Source organism: Prionailurus viverrinus, chromosome C2 (assembly GCF_022837055.1).
Source record: "Prionailurus viverrinus isolate Anna chromosome C2, UM_Priviv_1.0, whole genome shotgun sequence".
Classification (NCBI taxonomy): domain Eukaryota; kingdom Metazoa; phylum Chordata; class Mammalia; order Carnivora; family Felidae; genus Prionailurus; species Prionailurus viverrinus.
Window position 1 is genome coordinate 62,458,678 of NC_062569.1, and position 18,334 is coordinate 62,477,011.

General features: G+C 40.1%; 1 protein-coding gene across 10 annotated transcripts in view; it reads right to left on the reverse strand.

Moving 5' to 3' along the window:
* The window catches only part of MECOM (MDS1 and EVI1 complex locus), a 562,536-nt gene that overhangs the window by 190,604 nt on the left and 353,598 nt on the right, over positions 1–18,334 (reverse strand). The gene's annotated exons all lie outside the window — the stretch shown is intronic.

The following is an 18,334-nucleotide window of genomic DNA, read 5'->3' on the forward strand; positions in this document are numbered from 1 at the left end:
TCTTTGAAACCTAAATATAGAAATGGTAAAAAGGAGAAATTTGCAGGGAAAAAAAGCTGTCAGAATGTTCTAGCACTTAACTAGGTTTCTGGAGGAGCATGTGGAGATCATTTAATATAGAGTACAAACCTATTTGTTGGCATTGTCCCACCGGGGAAGGAATCAATGACTCACCAGATGACCTTCTTCAGGTTCCTTCAAGGGTTGGCTCCACAGCTCACTATTTCTTTTTTAACTTTTTTTTTAATGTTTACTTATTTTTGCGCGCGCGCGAGAGAGAGAAAGAGCACAAGTAGGAGAGAGGCAGAGAGAGGGAGACACAGAATCTGAAGCAGCTTCAGGCTCTGAGCTGTCAGCAGAGAGCCCAATGCTTGGATGGAACCCATGGATAGCGAGACCCTGACCTGAGCTGAAGTCAGATGCTTAACCGACTGAGTGACCCAGGAGCCCCTCCACAGCTCACTATTTCTAAGACCAAGCATTAAGTGGCACGCACAGTTGCCCATAAGGTATGTCAGAAGGAATCCCAAGTCTCTATCCCCTTCTGAAGATTTCCCCTCTAAGTGTGGTGCCGCAGAGATGCACAATTAGACTCAAATCTGGGGAAAAGATCCTATTTCCACCTAAGAGTCTTTTTAAAAACATATGCTATCTAGCACATTGCTACATGCTAATGAGTTTATTAGGGTGGGCAGCTTTTGATTCAGCAGCTCTGAAGGAAAGGGACAGAAACCACTTGTTGGGACAGAAACCACTTGTTGGTTTACTCATTCATTTATTCATTCTTCTGCTGAATATTTATTAAGTGCCCAAACGAGTCAGACACTGTCACTCATAGTGAAAGGCCGAACAACGTGGAGAGGCTCTCTGCTTTCATGGAGAATATAATCTAGAACAGTAGCCTTCAAATGTTTATCATGCACCCTGTCCAAAAAAAAAAAAAAAAAATTGTTGGGCATGGATTCCCAAATATGTATATATTTATTTATAAATACATAAAAAATAATATAATAACATAAAATATAATAATAAAAATATATAAAAATTCACTATGCTACTGCACTAACACACACACATAATATGACATAATAATATTAATATGTATAGTTAAAAATCCAAATATAAACTATGACAGTAAAATAATAGAAACAAGTCTGAATATTTTTTCTGTAGCCCAGTAGATCATTTTCTATAGTCCCTGGCATATGGGCACCCACTTGAGAGACCCCTCTTTTAGAGTAAGTCTATGAGGAAATGTTTTTCCCACAGCAACAAAGGTATCCAGAGTATAGGATTACTTCAATCACCTCCAGAATTTGAACAAAAGAAATTATGTGAGTTGCTCAGAATAAGACTCAATCTATTTTCTCTTCATATCTCTGGTAACTTAAGTTGTACGTAGAACGTAGCAGATGTTTAGTAAATGATAATAGAATTGAGAAGAAAAGGGAAGAATGAGGGATGAAGGGAGAGATTATGTAATAGAAAAAATTATATTTAAAATAAAAGAAGAAAATAGCTTGTTTGCCAGAGGAGAAAAATGAATGATCTTGATTATTAAAATAATACTAATAGTTAATAACGATAAAACAGAATAAAATTCATATGTGGAAGAAACAGCCTCCGGCTTACTTCCATTTGGCCATCTGAAACATCTAATTGTATTCTCATCTCGAGATTCTCTGGGTACAATTTTACTGGGCTCCCTCTCTTTTTTAATGGGCAATAAATTAACTATAAATGATCAAATAGTTTTCTAAATGCACTAATATTGCAGGTTCCTTAAAATTATCTACCTTGCCCATAATTCATTGAAAAAGGAAATGGCGATAGACACAGTTACATAGTTACATGGCCTCACAGCTGACACCTACAACCATTTCCTTTGTTCAAAATCAACTGTATTTTCCTTGTGGCAAATGACTTCTACTGATAGTTGGTAATACTAATATTTGTGTCACGTTATCAAAAACATTTCCTAAGAATCACGATTGCAGTGTTATCAATAATATATTTATCTGTTACATCAAAGTTTTGGTGTAATAAACTTATCACCATTTCTCCTAGTTTCCCCCACACTCACTGTCGGCTTAGACAAAAGGTGCTTTGTAAAGTGTGTCCCCATTAGCAACAGTTCCTTCAGGTGCACATGCCAGTGCCAGGTTCTGTGACCAGATTCCTCTGATGAATTCAGAGCTCCCCTACCAAGACAGTTTCCCCACTTGGGGAGCAAGCAAGAAAGGAAGGCGAATGCTAGTTTGCACAGAAGGAGCTGCATTATGGTGCCCTAAATAAAGCTCATGGATATTATAATCCGGTATGTGCTAGGCTTTCAGAAATCCTTAGGTCACATTCTGGCAGTCCCCTCCAAAGTCTTGGGAATCTCGAGTGTTTCAGAGTAGAATCACTGCTCACTCTGGGCAGGGATATGCTCTAGCTGAAAAAGTCTATTTTCGCCTCAACTTATCCCTGGTGTCTCTAAGTTTCACATGTGTGCGGGAGAAGGATTTTCCCAGGAACCCTTCCCCCATCCACAGACGATTAGGCTTCTCTCACAATCTGAAACCTCAAATGGTCCCTGAATCCCCAAGAATCGATTAATCAATCGATCTACCTAACACTGCCTACCCAGTATATGCTGCTCACAAAACTTGTGGATGGTAGGTCTTATTATAAAATAAGGTTATCGTTTCAATCTTATTATAAAAACAAGTCTTATAAAAATAAGCTCTTTTAAAAAAAATAAGGACACGGGGGTTCACAGACGTTATAGAGCTCATCAAAAGTCCCACTGCAGGGACGCGAATGTGCCTCACACAAGTGAAATAATGACCACAAAATTTTTATTATATAACCATATCGTTTTTATATTAGCCCCGCTATAATTTTTGCCGAGTGTGTACATAAGGACACCCTTACTTCCGCGGGCACTGGGGTGCTCCCCACCGTCTGGGGCAGTGGCCCTCCCTTGCAGGCAGTGGGAGAGGAGAGACTGCCCTTCCTAACTTGACCCACAGAGCGGCCCCACGCTGTAAAAGGAGGTTAGTCCCCAGCAGTGACTCTTTCATCACGAGAAATCTGACCCTTCTTTCAGATGTGGAGAAAGGGTGAAAAAGCCTTTTTTTTTTTTTTTTTTTTCTGACCAAGTACTGGACTTAAATTCCTTCCCGACTAACCCCCAAGGGCCCTTGGGAGGCTTCTGGGCCATTATGAAAAGTGTTTGTAGAGCCCCTTCAGGGCCACGGCAGACAGACAGCACAGACACAAGCCGAACAGTAACAGGCGAGCCGCAGACATGCGGCAGGCCCTACTTACGTGGCATTCTGACAGTGCCTTTTCAACACATGAACATTATTTCTCGGGGCAGAAATCCCATGGTCCCTATTAAATTTTCCATATCCCACAGACCCCACCACAGCCTTCTGCGCCACCCTGAAGAGCACTCTGTGCTCCGAGGGCAAACACATTCTAGAAGGAGCTGACCTAGAACTACACCACGTTTCACACTCACACAAACCAGACAGCTGGATTTGCAGGCTATGGCAAACCGAACCCCAGCCTTCCCTCGTATCTGTTCTTCTGTGCCACTTGCACCGAGGGCAGGACTGAGGCAGAGCACCAGCAGGTTGGGGGAAAAGGGGGAAGACGCTGAGGAAGCCTCCACTCAAACGATACTGTTACACATACTCTCATTGGTTAAGATAAGATGTACTCTCATTTCCCTGAGAGTTTTATCTTTATAGATAGGCTGTGCGCAATCTGTAAGAAAGTCTTAGCCGCGTGTTTTGGAGTTGATTGTTATTTTCAAATAGCATGTGCTGTGGTGTTTCCTTGGGGGAACACATTCCAATTTCTTAATGGGGTGTAATCAGTAACACGTTTGCTTCAGGCCTTATAATGATGATGCTGTTAACTGCATTCACCCAGAATCCTTTAAAGCAGCTGTTTTCAACCAACTTTCACTGCGAATGTACTTTTGTGTGTTTAATGTACTTGGCAAGCCTTTTGAGAAAGCCCTTGCCTACTGTTTTATTTGTTTCCATTTATGAAAACATGCGTACACTGTGAAAATCAGATGCATTTGTAAAGTTATCAAGGAATTCTCTCAGCAGCAGCAGAGTGGGTGAATCATCTCCAGCGAAATCTGCTGGAAAGAAACTTCCAGGCATTTGTTTAACCATAAAGTAATTAGCAGCTCTTCTCCAGGCAAAATGTGGAATGAGCATATTTCTTGAATTATGTGTCCCAAAGTTAAGAGAGAGAGAGAGAGAGAGAGAGAGAGAGAGACCCAGTAGGGTCACCTAGACAAGGTTCAGAAGCAAATGCTTTCCACTAGGCAGCTTGTGCCTGATACCTGGAAGATTCATACCCAAAGTCGTAGACCAAGTCCTATTGTCCCTATCATTTATCAGGCCTCTGCTCTGAAACGCAAGAATTATCCTCAATTCAGAGCCTTAGTAAGAACACCTTTCTTGCTTGTAACATTATCCAGCCAGGAAGCAGGCAGCATGCACAAATGGTTGGTTGAAGTCTGGTCTTTGTTTTCTGTCCTCCTCCGTTGACAATGCTTGCTGCAAGGGAGCAGGCCAAAATAAAACTGTCAACCATGATGTTGCATAAAACCATAAAAGCAGGAAAAGTTTCCTCACCGCTTTATGCCCACTAAACCGCCAAAGTAGATAGGGCTGTTGCTGTATCATCAATGGGTTAGCGTATGTTGTTACAGGTATTTGCAGTAGTCAGGGCATGCAATTAAAAAGCAAACAAGGAAACAATAACAGGCTTGTATCACAGACATTTTTTTCACCACCTGGTGAGTCCTGAAGGTGGGGGACTGGGGTCCCCTAAATCCCAGTGCTCTGGGAAGGCCCATAAACTGCTTTTTCCACTTTGCCTCCCTTATTCTAATCTCCTCATTTAAAATTATTCCTTAATCCATGACTGCTGGGAAGGCACATGCTCAAACAATCAGAGAAACTCAGCACATTGCTTACTTTGCCTCTTCCCTGAGTCCTAAACAATGAATCTCATGACTTTTCTTGCACTCAGTGTGATAGTGAATGCCAAACCCAGTTCGGCAGCGAGAATCCTATTTCCTGGGCCCTCAGAAGATAGAAAATATCACATTTCTATTTCATTCGACCCTTTCACTCTCTCTGTCACGCCTCGCTGCCTTTACAAGTCACCATCTCACCGTGGCAACAAAGCTTACAGACACTCTAACAGGTGAAGCCTCAAGCAAACGCGGAACAGAGTGGGCCTGGAAAGCAGGCAGAGGACTGCCTGGCTTATCTGCTCCCTATCTCGCCATTTCTTACCACAAGGCCTGCTTGATGACAGCCAAGATGTCCCGAGGCAATGGCTCAGTAATAAGATACACAACAAATAATGGGTTTTTTTGCTGGAAAAATATATACTCAGGTAATTAAATTGTTAACATGATGGATGGCCTTATTTTATATTTGAATTCAAAGTGACTTTCTGTATCATTCAACTAAAATGGCTTGATGTTACAAAAAAGAACAAAAAAACAAAACAAAACTCCAGAGAAATGGGAATATAGATTTTTGTTCGTTTATTTGAAAAACAAGCGTGGATAGTTTTCACCGTGCTGGGTTGTAACGTTTACCTAAAATGCACAGAGCTGGTGTTTGTTCAAATTTCATATTCATGATTTTCCATTCCTAATTTCTATGTACCATATCCTAAAAGGTGAGGCTATGGAAAATTTGCCAATGGATATGCTTTATTTTATTCAGGAAGAGTAAGAACATATTAGAGAGAACTATTGTTCAGAAGGTTCCAGAAGCCAAACCCTAGTGTCTGAGTTTAAAATGTTAATGGACATCCATTTTGCCCACGTTGAATCCCAAATGACAATATGTTTTGTGCCCAAGGCATGATTATGACTGAATCAATAAACCACCCTAAGTTTGATAAAAGTTTTACAAAATATCCAGGACATTTAGAGTAATTGTTAACATGTGCTCATTATTCACAGTGTATGCAGGTTTAGACGCCAGATAAATATATTTATTCATCAGCAGCCAGCATGTCACTGCTACCTCAGTGGTGACATAAAACAGTAAGACATTAGAACTTGCCTTAGTCTTGGGTTCAGAGGATACAAATGACCCATTGTGAAGAAAACAGAAAGTTCTGCTTTTTTCATGTTTTACGCTGAGAGAGAGAGAAACAGGAAAAGGGAAAGAGAGAGGGAAGGAGAGAAAATGAGGAAAGGGGCAAGTTTTGGTCAAAAACAATGTTGGTGATTTACTTTGCACTGAAAACCTGGGGAATATGCAGGATGGATGGATAAATAAATACATAAATAAATCTAGAAAAGTGTAGATCTTGGAGAAGTGACCTGAAGACATCAATCATTGCTGCAACTTGAAGAGCATTTTTCTTGTTTATTCTCCAAAACACAATTCAATTTTGATTTCTTCTCTCATTTCACAATATAAGAAACTTACATCTACACTGGAAGGGTAAAATAGACTTGTGGAAATAACATTAAAAAGGTTCCCTCTATCAGAATGAAATTAGTTCTTTGAGAATATTCACCAACTGACAGCTGACTTGTCCTAAGCCCAAACCAACCTCAGATCCATCATTTAACAGTGCCAAGAAAATTTGAACTAAATCACATTTATACTTACTGGTATACTGTGAGGGTGAGGGGGAATCCCAAGTGGTTTTATGTGGGGTTTTATTGTTGCTTCCTGTAACCTGATGTGTGTGTATATGTGTGAGTGTGGGCATTTTCCAAATGTCCTTCCTGCAGTCTCAATGACTTCTAGTGATGCTAATAGATCTCAAGGTATGTGTTCCTTGAGTATTTGAAGTTGAGTTGAATATTAACTTTCAACTACCTTCCATTATCTTCAACCACGATTGTGTAAAATAGAGCGAATAAAGTTGCCTCAAGATGTACCTCTCTGGTGAAGGGGTAAACTTGACAATACGCCATCACCTTTAATACAGTCCACTAGCATCAGACCTTAGAAAATGTGAACTTTGCCCATGAAAGGTGCAAAGATTCCAGAGAAAAGGATTATAGTACAATAAAGTCACCGGTAAACATTCTTGCGTTTTCCTGAAATATACGTCTGTAAACTTAGCAGCATGTTTCCGCACGGTGAATGTCACATGGTAGGCTTTTAATAGAAGCCGGTTGAATTGAATACTTAGAACAATACTACATATCTATATCTAGTATCCAATACAGTCTAAGAGATTAGTTGAAAACACTAGATTTCTCTATGAGAACCAGAAGATCAGCAAAGCAGAGATGAGAAAATTAACCGAGACGCTATCTAGCTAATTAAAGCTATAAAAGAAGCAAGAGCCTCTTCATGGATTGTTCTGTTAACTAACCTGTAATTATACTGTCAATTGCATTAACTTCATTGCCCACTAATAGAGTAAGTTTCAAGGGAGGCAGCCAATGTTGGGATGGTTATTTATTTTTATGTCCTAATTAATCAGTACTGACACCAAACCACATCCTTCCTCCTTGCTCATTATTTAAATGACCCATTTATATGGATGAACCTCTTTGCTTTGTGCATTTCATTATCACATTAACATGCTTTCAAAACAAAAAGGGTTGTTTCTGCTTCAGCAAGTTCTTTGAACAAACAGCTACTTGAGCTACTCCTGACAGGCTAAGCAACCCTCCTCTCTCTCTAGGCATTTATATTGGCCAGTTGGGAGTTAGACTGAAATCAAATGATCACCAGTTGGAAGGGAAAAAAAAAACCTGCTGAGTTTTGTAGTGCTAAGACAGGGGTTGGGGGAGGAGTTAGCTGAGGAACTGGAAGCAGGAATTTTAACTTTTCATTCAAGGTTTATGTAGCTAGTCGTCTCTTCATGTCTCATACATGGAAAACTAAAAATAAACCCTGCCACTGAGGGAGGTTAAAATCTGTTGGAGTCATCAGATCGAAATATAATTTAAAAGTAACTTCGTGAGTCAGCCTCTAGGATGTAATTCCCTTCTAGTGAAGCACCAGAAGCTGTGTTAACTATTTTGAATTGCCTTTGCCCTTTTTGAAGGGTTCTGTGCTTTGACAACATCTTAGAAGCCAACATCTCTATCCCTAAGCACATCAACCCTGATCCTACCTGCAAAACACTTTGGGGGAAAGCACAGAAGCCTTAATATGGCAGAATAAAAGACTAGCCTCCCCCTGCCCCCCCCCCACAAAGTTTCCCTTAGAAAAGAGGAGACATGCTATATTCAAATGTTAACAGAATCTCTTTATGCACTGGGGGAAAATCTCAAGGTAATTATGGAAAAACACATTAGCTGGAAAGAAAAACTGAAATCAAAAGTTGATTTGGATGTTTAAAGATGTCACATAATGGAATCGCTTTTAAGAAGAATTAATATTTAACCCAGATTTATTAGCTATCCCTTTGGGTATGATCTCACAATTGCAAGTGTTTGATGAATTGCACCATAATTTATACGTAACCCTTAAAAGTCTATGAGAAAAAGTTACTTTGTCCAGTCCATAAATGTACACAGAATACATTTAAAAAACAGTATCTCTGAACTTACATAACTGGGTACTCATATCTGAGATGAATTTCCTAATGACAGCCACATATACGAATTTAAAAAGTGTGCGTGCAAATGAAGAAATACACTCTTGAAACTATTGGGGGACTCAACAAACTTTAATAATGCCGACACTTGATTTTTGTATGGAAGTATGAAGGTGGAATAAAGTAGTATCTCTAGACTCATAAATACTATAAGCACCTTTTGAGAATGGTCAAAAATCATTTTTTGGGGTTTCTGGCTGGGTGATGGCAGTAACCACTTTATATGTGGGCTCCCCTTCAGTGGAGCACAGGCTGTGCTTGGATATGGGGGTGGTTTTCAGGTTCATCCTGATGAAAAACGTTCAGCTTGCAGAATGTATCAGAACAAACAAAATCATAACTCACGCTCCATGCTTTCATTCACTTTTGGTGCTTTCCTCATGTTTTCGGCAGTTAGCAGCCACCTTTCTATTACCACACCCCCCTCTGTGGCCTAGAAATCCATCTATGCTGAATTCCACTTATTACGAGGAAATCCTTCTGTGTACTTTACCTAAATCCTGCATCCTTCGGTTGAAACTCATTTCATATTATTCAAACTTCTGTGAACGGTAGTCCAACGTCATCCTCTTTATGAGAAAAACCCATTATTTAAAAATAGTCAATAAATCACTCTTTATCCTTCATTTCCCCCACTTGAATAAGCCAGGCTCCCCAGGGTTTTCTCCATAATACTCAACCTCCAACTCACTATCAAGGCATAACTGAAGTCCTGGGAGACATAGACATATATAATGACTAATTAGAACATTACATATAAGACGATAATAATTATTAATTTAAATAGTAAATACGATTACCATAAAACTTGGCTCATACCTTCCTCTAAGTTCCTCAGGAAATTCTCAAATTTCTCCTAGGCTACCTCAGCTTGCTTCAGAAATGCTCAATCCTCCGTGCCAGTGACAGGGAGATCAGTTTATATTTACAAGTGGGCAAATGTCTGGTATGGAACACATTAAAACCAAGGAAATCTGTTCTCTTGTAACCTAAGCCAAGATTTCGAAAACTTAAAGGAAAGTTAATGAACCCATTTGATATAGTCATCACCAGAGCATCTATAGTAAAAGTGGGCTGTATTTTAAGCCTTCAGTGTACAAAACTTTCTGAAATCTTTTTTTAAGCACGGCTTACACATCAACCCAACAAAAGTTTGCTTTATTTGTTTTGGGAGGAGATGGCAATTCTGCAGGTTTTCACATCAGGCATTAGATTCCATGTTTAAATTAGTGTCACCTTGAAGATCAGGTGTCTAATAGGCAGACTTTGATCATGTGACTAATGCCAAAGGGAGCCACATACTTTGGGCAAAAACTAAAGAGCTGATACTTATTTCCACAGATTCATGTTTTTAAATTTCTTGCCTAATTTTTGTACACAGGGCTGAAACGTGACCCTTAAGCTGGACTGCAAAGGCTTAGACAGCTGATTTGGTGTTTTTAAGGAGATTGAACAGATAAAAGATCAGCAGCATCTATTTACCGTGGAAGGAGGAAATGCTGCTTCACTTTCCCTTCTTGAAACTCAGGATTAGAGTTTGTGGATATCCCCTTACTCTTTGTTTTCTAAAAAAGAGGCCAGAATCCTACTGTGAGCTCTGCATCCTAGAAGTTGCAGGCAACATCTCTCAGATCCTGCAGGTCAGATTCAAAGGAACAGTTAGGAGGGCCCTAACAAAGCTCACGAGGGTCACGAGCTACACGAGGTTGGGTACAGGAAGGGGAGGGGATTCCTGGTGGGGCCTTCTCCACCCAGTGATCACTTTTGTCATCAGAGGCCTCACATCATTGTGACAGAAGATGGAAGGTCTGAATTTGGGTATTGCAGAATGTTTGCAGGCTCCCAGGGAGTGGGAAAAAAAGATCTGGATCAAATTATATTCAATTCAGAGGCATGTGGGGCATTCTAATGATTTCCATTACTCCTGTGGTCACCTTGGGTGGTGGAGCTCATTAAGGTTCAATCACAAAAATTAGGACTCAGAGGATGTCAGACCTGAGAAAGACTGTACATGGACCACCTAAGCGCAAGGTAAAGTGACTTGGACAAGACCTCAGAACTAGGCCCATCTTATAACCAACAGTAGGGACCTCCATGACCATTAAACATGCAGCTAATGTTTGTCTTTTAACTACCTATCCCAGAAGGAGTTAGCTGGAATGAATCAACAGAGTATACAAAGATTCAGAGAGAAGAGTTAGGCAGGAGCATCGTGTGCTGGTCTAAGTCACCATCAACATTCTCCTGGGTTCCCAGAGTAGGCTCCTACCTCACTCTCAGGCTGCCATGCTCACCCTGCCGTCCATTCTCCCTCCACACAGCAGTCGGGTGTTCCCCTGGCCTTGCTTCACACTTAATCCAAAAGCTTCACTCACCTCTCTGGCCTCACCACCCTTCCCCTCATTAATTCACTCCAGCCTAGAGATGTTGTCACTGGTTCTTTGAACAAGAAGCTATTCTTTTGTTGGGCTCTTTGCCCCTGCTATTCTTCCCTTAGCCTGGAAGTCTTTTCTGACATCTAATCCATGGCTCACTCTGTCATCACCTCCAGGTCTCTGCTCAAATGTCTGCTCTGAGAGAGGCTCTGTCCCCTCTCCTGAATATCAACCCTCTGTGTGCTACCCTTCCCACTTGACTGTCCATCTTTATTTCTCCAGGAGGACATGGAGTTTATCTAAACTGCAGAACAGAATATGGAAGGTATTAGGTACTCAGTTTATATTTGTTGAATCAATGAATGGACTACCAGTCAATCTATAGTGTCTGGCCCCAGCTAACAGGTGAGAATCATTGAAGTAACCCTATGGCAGTCCTCAGGTGGAGACCTTAGCCTGAGGGGCCGAGGACTATTTGCATTTCCTACCGTTTTACTAATTGCATCTTCCTTCTTCTCAGCCATAGACAATTATGTCTACTAGAAGCTCGTTACTGAATCTCGTCATGTATGCAGATGGTCCCTGACTTACAGTGGTTCAACTTACAGTTTTTTAGACTTTATAACGGTGCAAAAGTGATATGCGTGCAGTAGAAACCACACTTCTAATTTTGAATTTCGATCTTTTCCTGCTCTGGCAATATGTACTATGATGCTCTCTTGTGATTCTTAGAGGTGGCAGTGAACCACAGCTCATAGTCAGCCGTCTGATCACAAGAGTAAATAACCCATATACTTGCCACCATTCTGTTTTTCACTTTCAGGACGGTATTCAATGAATTACACGAGATATCCAACACTTCAGTATAAACTAGGCTTTGGGTTAGATTATTAGACCCAACTGTGGGTCGTTATAAGTGTCCTGAGCATGTTTAAGGTAGCCTAGGCTAAGCTGTGATGTTCGGTAGGTTAGATGTATTAAATGCATTTTCAACTTATGATATATTCAACTGATGATAGATTTATCAGGACACAACCCCTTGTATATATCTTTTATTAATTTACCATTAACTGTTTCTTAGGTTTTTGTTTGTTTGGTTAGTGATTTTTTTTCCCCCTTGGAACCCTCCACAATCTTGGTTTCCTGCATTGTAGGATAGTTATACTTACCTTATCTACTTCTCTATTCAACGGTTATATTAAGTTCTGTGTTTAAAGATATTTTGAGAGAGAATGCTTTGAGACAAACAGCTTCCAGGAGAGTTTGCAATTTCTACAGGGAGGTGTTTCCTGGCAAAGATAGCCAAAGACAGAAAAAAACATTGCTTGTAACTAAGGTATTGATCATGTGGGAAGGAGTTGTGTGGTCACAGACAAAGCAAAAATGTGAGTCAAGACATGGCCTATGAGGGGCAGTAGCAGCAGCCTTGGAGAGACCCAGTGTAAGGAGTGGGTAAGCAGATAGGTAGTTTGTTCTGGAGCTGTCTTCTCTAGTCACCTGGGACAGAAGGCACTAGAAAAACAGAAAGAAGACAAGCCAGAGCTTGACAGTCTGGAAGATGATGATCTCCCACACCCGGGCCCCAGGTCCAGCTAGAAAATGGAGAATCTCAAGACCTGAAGACATTCAGTCAATCATTCACTCTCAGGAAAATAATATCCTCTGGCCCACTCCTTCGTCCAGAATTTCCTCTATGTTCTAATTCTGCCCAAATGGAGCCTGAGATGTTTGGACAGGGCTCTCAGCAGTCTGGGTGTATATTTCTACTCATGTCCATGCCTGTTCCTCTCACCATACCATATTGGATCCTGACTGACAAACATCCTCTTTCCTCTCCACCTGACTCTGAAAAGCACCTTCCCAGCTTCTCCTTCCTGCTCTAGAAGGTGATGATCTTAATAGCTTAGTTATTTTTTTTAATTTAAGAAATGCTCCATATCTCCATCCCAGATAAAATGTGCACATTACAATTGAGATTGATATTTTCAAACTGCATTTCTGTGGTTCTTCAGAGATCCTCAGAGAAAAGATGGGCACAGGCTTTTGGTTTTAAAACTCCTATCTAATTCTCACCATAGTAACTTAGCTGACTTTTATCTATTTTATATATTGGATTCTGAGCAAGATATTGTTTAAAGGAATATTTTTACTACTTTTATCTAAAAGGATTTAAAAAATTTAAAATTCCCATCATCACACATGACTCAAAAGATTTGCCACCACCTGGTGGCAGCATACCCAAATTTCAAATACCTACATTTTTAACAGAAGGACTAAGTTGAATCTGCTATGCTAAAATTATAAAGAAGTATCAGAAATGCCTCAGAGGATAAAATGCAATTATAAAAAGGCATTAAAAAGTACACTATCACTTTCAAAATGCAATGTGATAGTATTTGAAAGTTAAAATTCCCGAAAAGAATTACTTTGTTGTATGGATCTTATACTACTTAAACGAAACACTTTTATTATGTAAAATCTGAAAACCAACACTGCAGTAAAGTAAAATAAACTAGCAGAATACTCTCTGTTTTACTGTTTGAATATCAGTGTTATTTACCTTCAAATACATAGAGAAAAGTTTTATTTCTTCTTCTTAGAGTCAATATGACTACTCGGCTCCTGGGTAAATTCTACCTGGGACATTCCCCGTGCTACTCTCCACCCCCACAAGACAAAGCAAAACAAAGCAAAAAAGCAAAAACACCTTTCACAGACCTTTATAAATGACTGCACAAAGAGAATAGAAAGCAAGTACTACTTGAACCACAAGTACATTCATGGAGGAGAGGAGGAAGAAAGTGAGATTTTTTTCCTTTTCAGGCCTTTCGGCTCTCACGTAACAGTAATATATTGGCTTTGTCTATTCTAACCACACTAGCCTTGTTCTGGCCTGATTCAACAACACTCTGTTCAGGCAAAATGCCCTTCGCACTCAGGAATAAGTTCCAGTAAGTGAAGCATCTGGATAGCGAAGGGGAAAATGAAACCTGAGCCCTGTCATTCTGTGTTGCTTCTCTGTCCAGAGCCACACAGACCCTTTCTCCAGTGGTATGTGTCCCCTCAGCCCTCTTCTCTGGCTGTATGACTCAGAAATCATTGTCCCCTTGTGCACAGCGATGGTCCTGGGTTAAGTTGGCAGGCAGGACCTGAAAGAATCAACGGGGCAGGGTGGGAGTGTCTTGTAACACTCCTAGATCTGTGGAGAACAGAGTGAGTGGGAGTGAACATGCCAAAGACATGCCATGCCAGAGGACACAGAAGGAAAGTTCACTCCTCCTGGTCCTTCAACAGCTGCAGTAAACCTGCTGCTTAAGAAGCCACAGTTACTCTGTATCAGATGTGGATTTGCCAGCAAGATTACATCCCTACAAGTTCTCTGTAGACAATCAGTGGGCACATGACATTCTGAGCAAATACCAATTAGCCAAACTGGCAGAGTTTGCAATTAACATCCATGCCTGGTTCCCTTAAAACTCCTTCTAACATTGTTGACCAGCTTTTGCTAGTCAATTACAAGGAGGAAGCAATGACTTGATGTACAAACAATTAGTGAAATAAGAATCATAGAAGAGTGAGGAAAAGCACATAACAAGAATCAGTTTAGCACTTTGAAACGTAAGGGTGTTTTCCTGCCATGAATGTGAGAACTGACCTACGATACTTCTCATATTTACAACAGGTAGAGTAAAATTGATTTTAATCATTTAGAGTGTGTATCACCATTAATTCTTTCAGCTTGCTAAGAGCATGCCATGACAAATATTGGACACTCCAGGGATCTAAACTGTTAGTTAAAACAAAACTCACTGATGACCATTACTTGGCAATTGGAATTTACGCTGTCATACCATCTCGTGGATTTTGTCACAGCATCATCTGTATTAAACCAAACACCACCAGCTATGCTTTCCTAGCAATTTGTTGCAATATTTACATTTTCTTCAGCTATGCACTTACCCTGTGTATGGACAAAGCCAGTAGCACAACATTTTATGTGTTTGTTCAACATCGTCAGAAATAGAAATTTTCAACCAAGAATCCAAAGAAACCCAAAATCTGAAATAATGTCAAAGTTGCCAACGCGAAAACAAGTATGCACACCAGCACATACTAATTAGCCTTCCTACTTTGGTTATTATGTAACAGGCTACATTACCACTCCTTGCCTTTGCTCCTGGGCCATTACTGCCTATCTTGAGATCACTTTTGATACTCCTAAGGTAAAGGAACACCAAACAGTAGCCATTTATCTGACAAAAGACCTTGTGTTTTTCTTATTCTATCAATCATTAAACTGGTAATGTCTTTTTATGTTATTGCTTTGACATTCATTAACACTCACGGCAGAGGAAATCTTTGCAATTAAAAATCCTACTGACCGTCTAAAGCTGTTCTGCTGTGGTTTGTAACAACCGAGTTTTTTTGTAATGGCAGCAATGGCACTAAGATGGACTGGGAAACGACCCCACACTTCAACGTGGGGTGTCTCTCTCGTGACTCAAATGCGGTTGATACTCACACTTTTTTAAAAAATCGGCTTTTTACACCTCAGTGCTAACTTTTATGGCAAAGTTTGACTGACTTGCTTACGAGGAAAGAACGCCTCAGAAAAACATAAAGTCAGAGAGCGAATAAGCTGCTGTGTTGTCGTAGGAATCCTTCCTCATGGCAAACTCACAGACCCTCAAGAGAGTTTCAGTTAAAAATGCGAAAGTCTCATTATCATCTCAGGTGCTTGAAATCCATTTTACATAAGTTCCTTATGATCTGAAACCACAAACAGAGCAGGATGAGTGTCTAATATGACAAAGTGAGAACGTTGAATATCAGAGGGTAACACCTTCACTTCGAAACCACTCCTTTTGTGGGAACATCACCCATAAAAACTGATTATACATCATCTACAGCCACATTATCATCAGCATTGAGAGAAATAAAACTGAACAAATACTTTTCCTTTTAGTAACGAGCAATTTAGAGGGTGGGAGAAAAACCAGTTTCCTGCTTGGAAAAATCTGTGCGTTATAAAAACGCCTTTTATTTAAGGAGTGGAGTAACCTCATTGTATCTGTATTTATATGCCACCACGGTGCAAGGAATACAATGGGATGGAAAAACATGTCAAAGTTCTTCCTAAATATGCATCGTTTTAAATGTTACCGATATGACAAGCAATATAAAATGTTCCTCTTGTTACGTCTCATTAGATCATTTAATTTAATTATGAGAGTGTTTAGTTAAAATCAAAGATTGAATCTGGTCTTGGGGCACTGCGACGATTTAAAGATATTTAGTACAGAATATTTCGCCTAGATTCCATTTCTCTTTTAAGAATCGAATTCAGTCCAAACAAGAAGACTGGGGACGTAGAATTGTCTGAATGTATTCATTCAACAAACACTCCGTAAAGATACCACCTTAGAGACATCACAGCTGTGCTGAGAAGGAAACACTACACCTTCCCTGTACACACAGGGAAGTGATTTTACCTGTAGGATAACCAAATCCATGGTTTCAGGAAGTGAACTATAATGAGCTTTCAATGTCCTTTGGGCCCTGCCTTGGCATTGTTCATTTTCAGTAAATGAAAGCAATACAAGCTTTGCAAAGGGATTTTAAACTATTACGAGGGAAACTTAGAAACGAATCCAAATGCCACCATAGATGCAAGATTCCAGGAACTACTCATCTGGTGGAGATCGTTAATCTGAAATCAGTGCAGGTTTCATGAATATTTAAGAAGCAAACACTCGAAGACAGTTGAAGGGAATTGCTGTTGGCTGATTTTTAATAAATAGGTCCTTTCTAGGACTCCTAGTGCTCAGTAGAAATTGCCTCAGAGACTCTTTCCACCTATAATCATTATTCAAGGATTAGGACCCAAGACACCACACTTGGGAGGCCTGTTTATTGCAGACAGCTGGGTAATGGTTCAAGAAGCAACTCTCCCAGTATGAAGAGAGACTATAAACCTGCACCCAAACTGAGGCAAAGAGGTGGGGCCGTGGCTCCCCACCCAGCGCACACCCACGCTGGGGCTTCTCCTGCATTCTCTCCCTACCCAGGCTGTAGTCGCTTTCCCTTCCTCATCCGATTCCATGAGGATCGAGATGGTCTTGAGATAAAATGAAGTGAAGAACTAGGCATGGTGCATAAGATTAGGTCTCTGGATTTGGGTTTTGTATCCAAGGTGTCATTTACTAGCTGCATGACCTTGGGCAAATCAGTTAAGGTCTTTCAAGGTAAAGTTCACTCCAATCAGACCAGAGCTCATCTCAAAGTCCTCATGAACCAGGAATCTCATCCACAGAAGCCGTTCTCTGTTGCTGAATCAATACCCCCATTTCAAATATTACCAGCATTACTGCTCGGCTACTATGGGAGTTCTGACTCCCATATTTTCATTCAAATTGTGAATTCATTAGCACAGTGACACATTCTTTTGTATCTTGAGCCCTGATGCTAATGTATTTGGTTTCCCACTCCCTAACCACCCCCAAAATCACATGAAAAGAAAAATCACATGTTTTTTTCTTAAATATGGGCTAGAGAAACCTTTCATATAAAAATGGAGGTATATTTCAAATGTCACAAACCTGTTGATTCTTGATTCCTTCCACATTATTTCACCTTCCTTTACATTCCCCTCCCCAACATGCCTAACAGAATTGTGGGTCCCTTAAAGAAGCCTTGCAAAGATTAAGGGAACCAGTGTCCATGCTTTGCTTAAGATGGGAGCCCTAACTGAATGCACTCTGACAATAATTTTCAACATTTTCATGGAGTGTTTCAAATTTTATGTCTCCATGAGATCATTATCTCCTGACCCTCAGCCTATCACCGTGAAGTCATAACCTTTGTTCAAGAGAAGCCCAGTCCACTGTCATAATTACAGATTTGACTCTGTCAACAAAGAAAATACAAACCCCAAACACTGAGTTTCTACTTTCATAGTAAGAAATGGATTGCTATTTGTATCAAATAATCAAAATGTACATGCTAAGTCAGAAGAGGCCTTAGAATCTTAGAACGAGGAGCTCTTAGATGACACCCTCTCTTACAAATCTCTCAAACAAAAAAATCACTTCTAAAACAAAAGGTCTTGCAGCATCTGTTTAAATATCTTACAGTTTTGCTGTCTTTTAACTTTTCGAGCTAGCCCATTTCTCAATATGTTCTATGCTCCCGTAAAATTTTAGATTCACAGTTTTAATTAATTCTATACCCACTTGTACAATAAGGAACTTATCTAAACATGCTACTATATGACAGCCTTTTAAATATTTGAAGCTGGTGCTCGTGTTCTAAACCTTGTCTTCTTAGAATATCTATAGATTCTT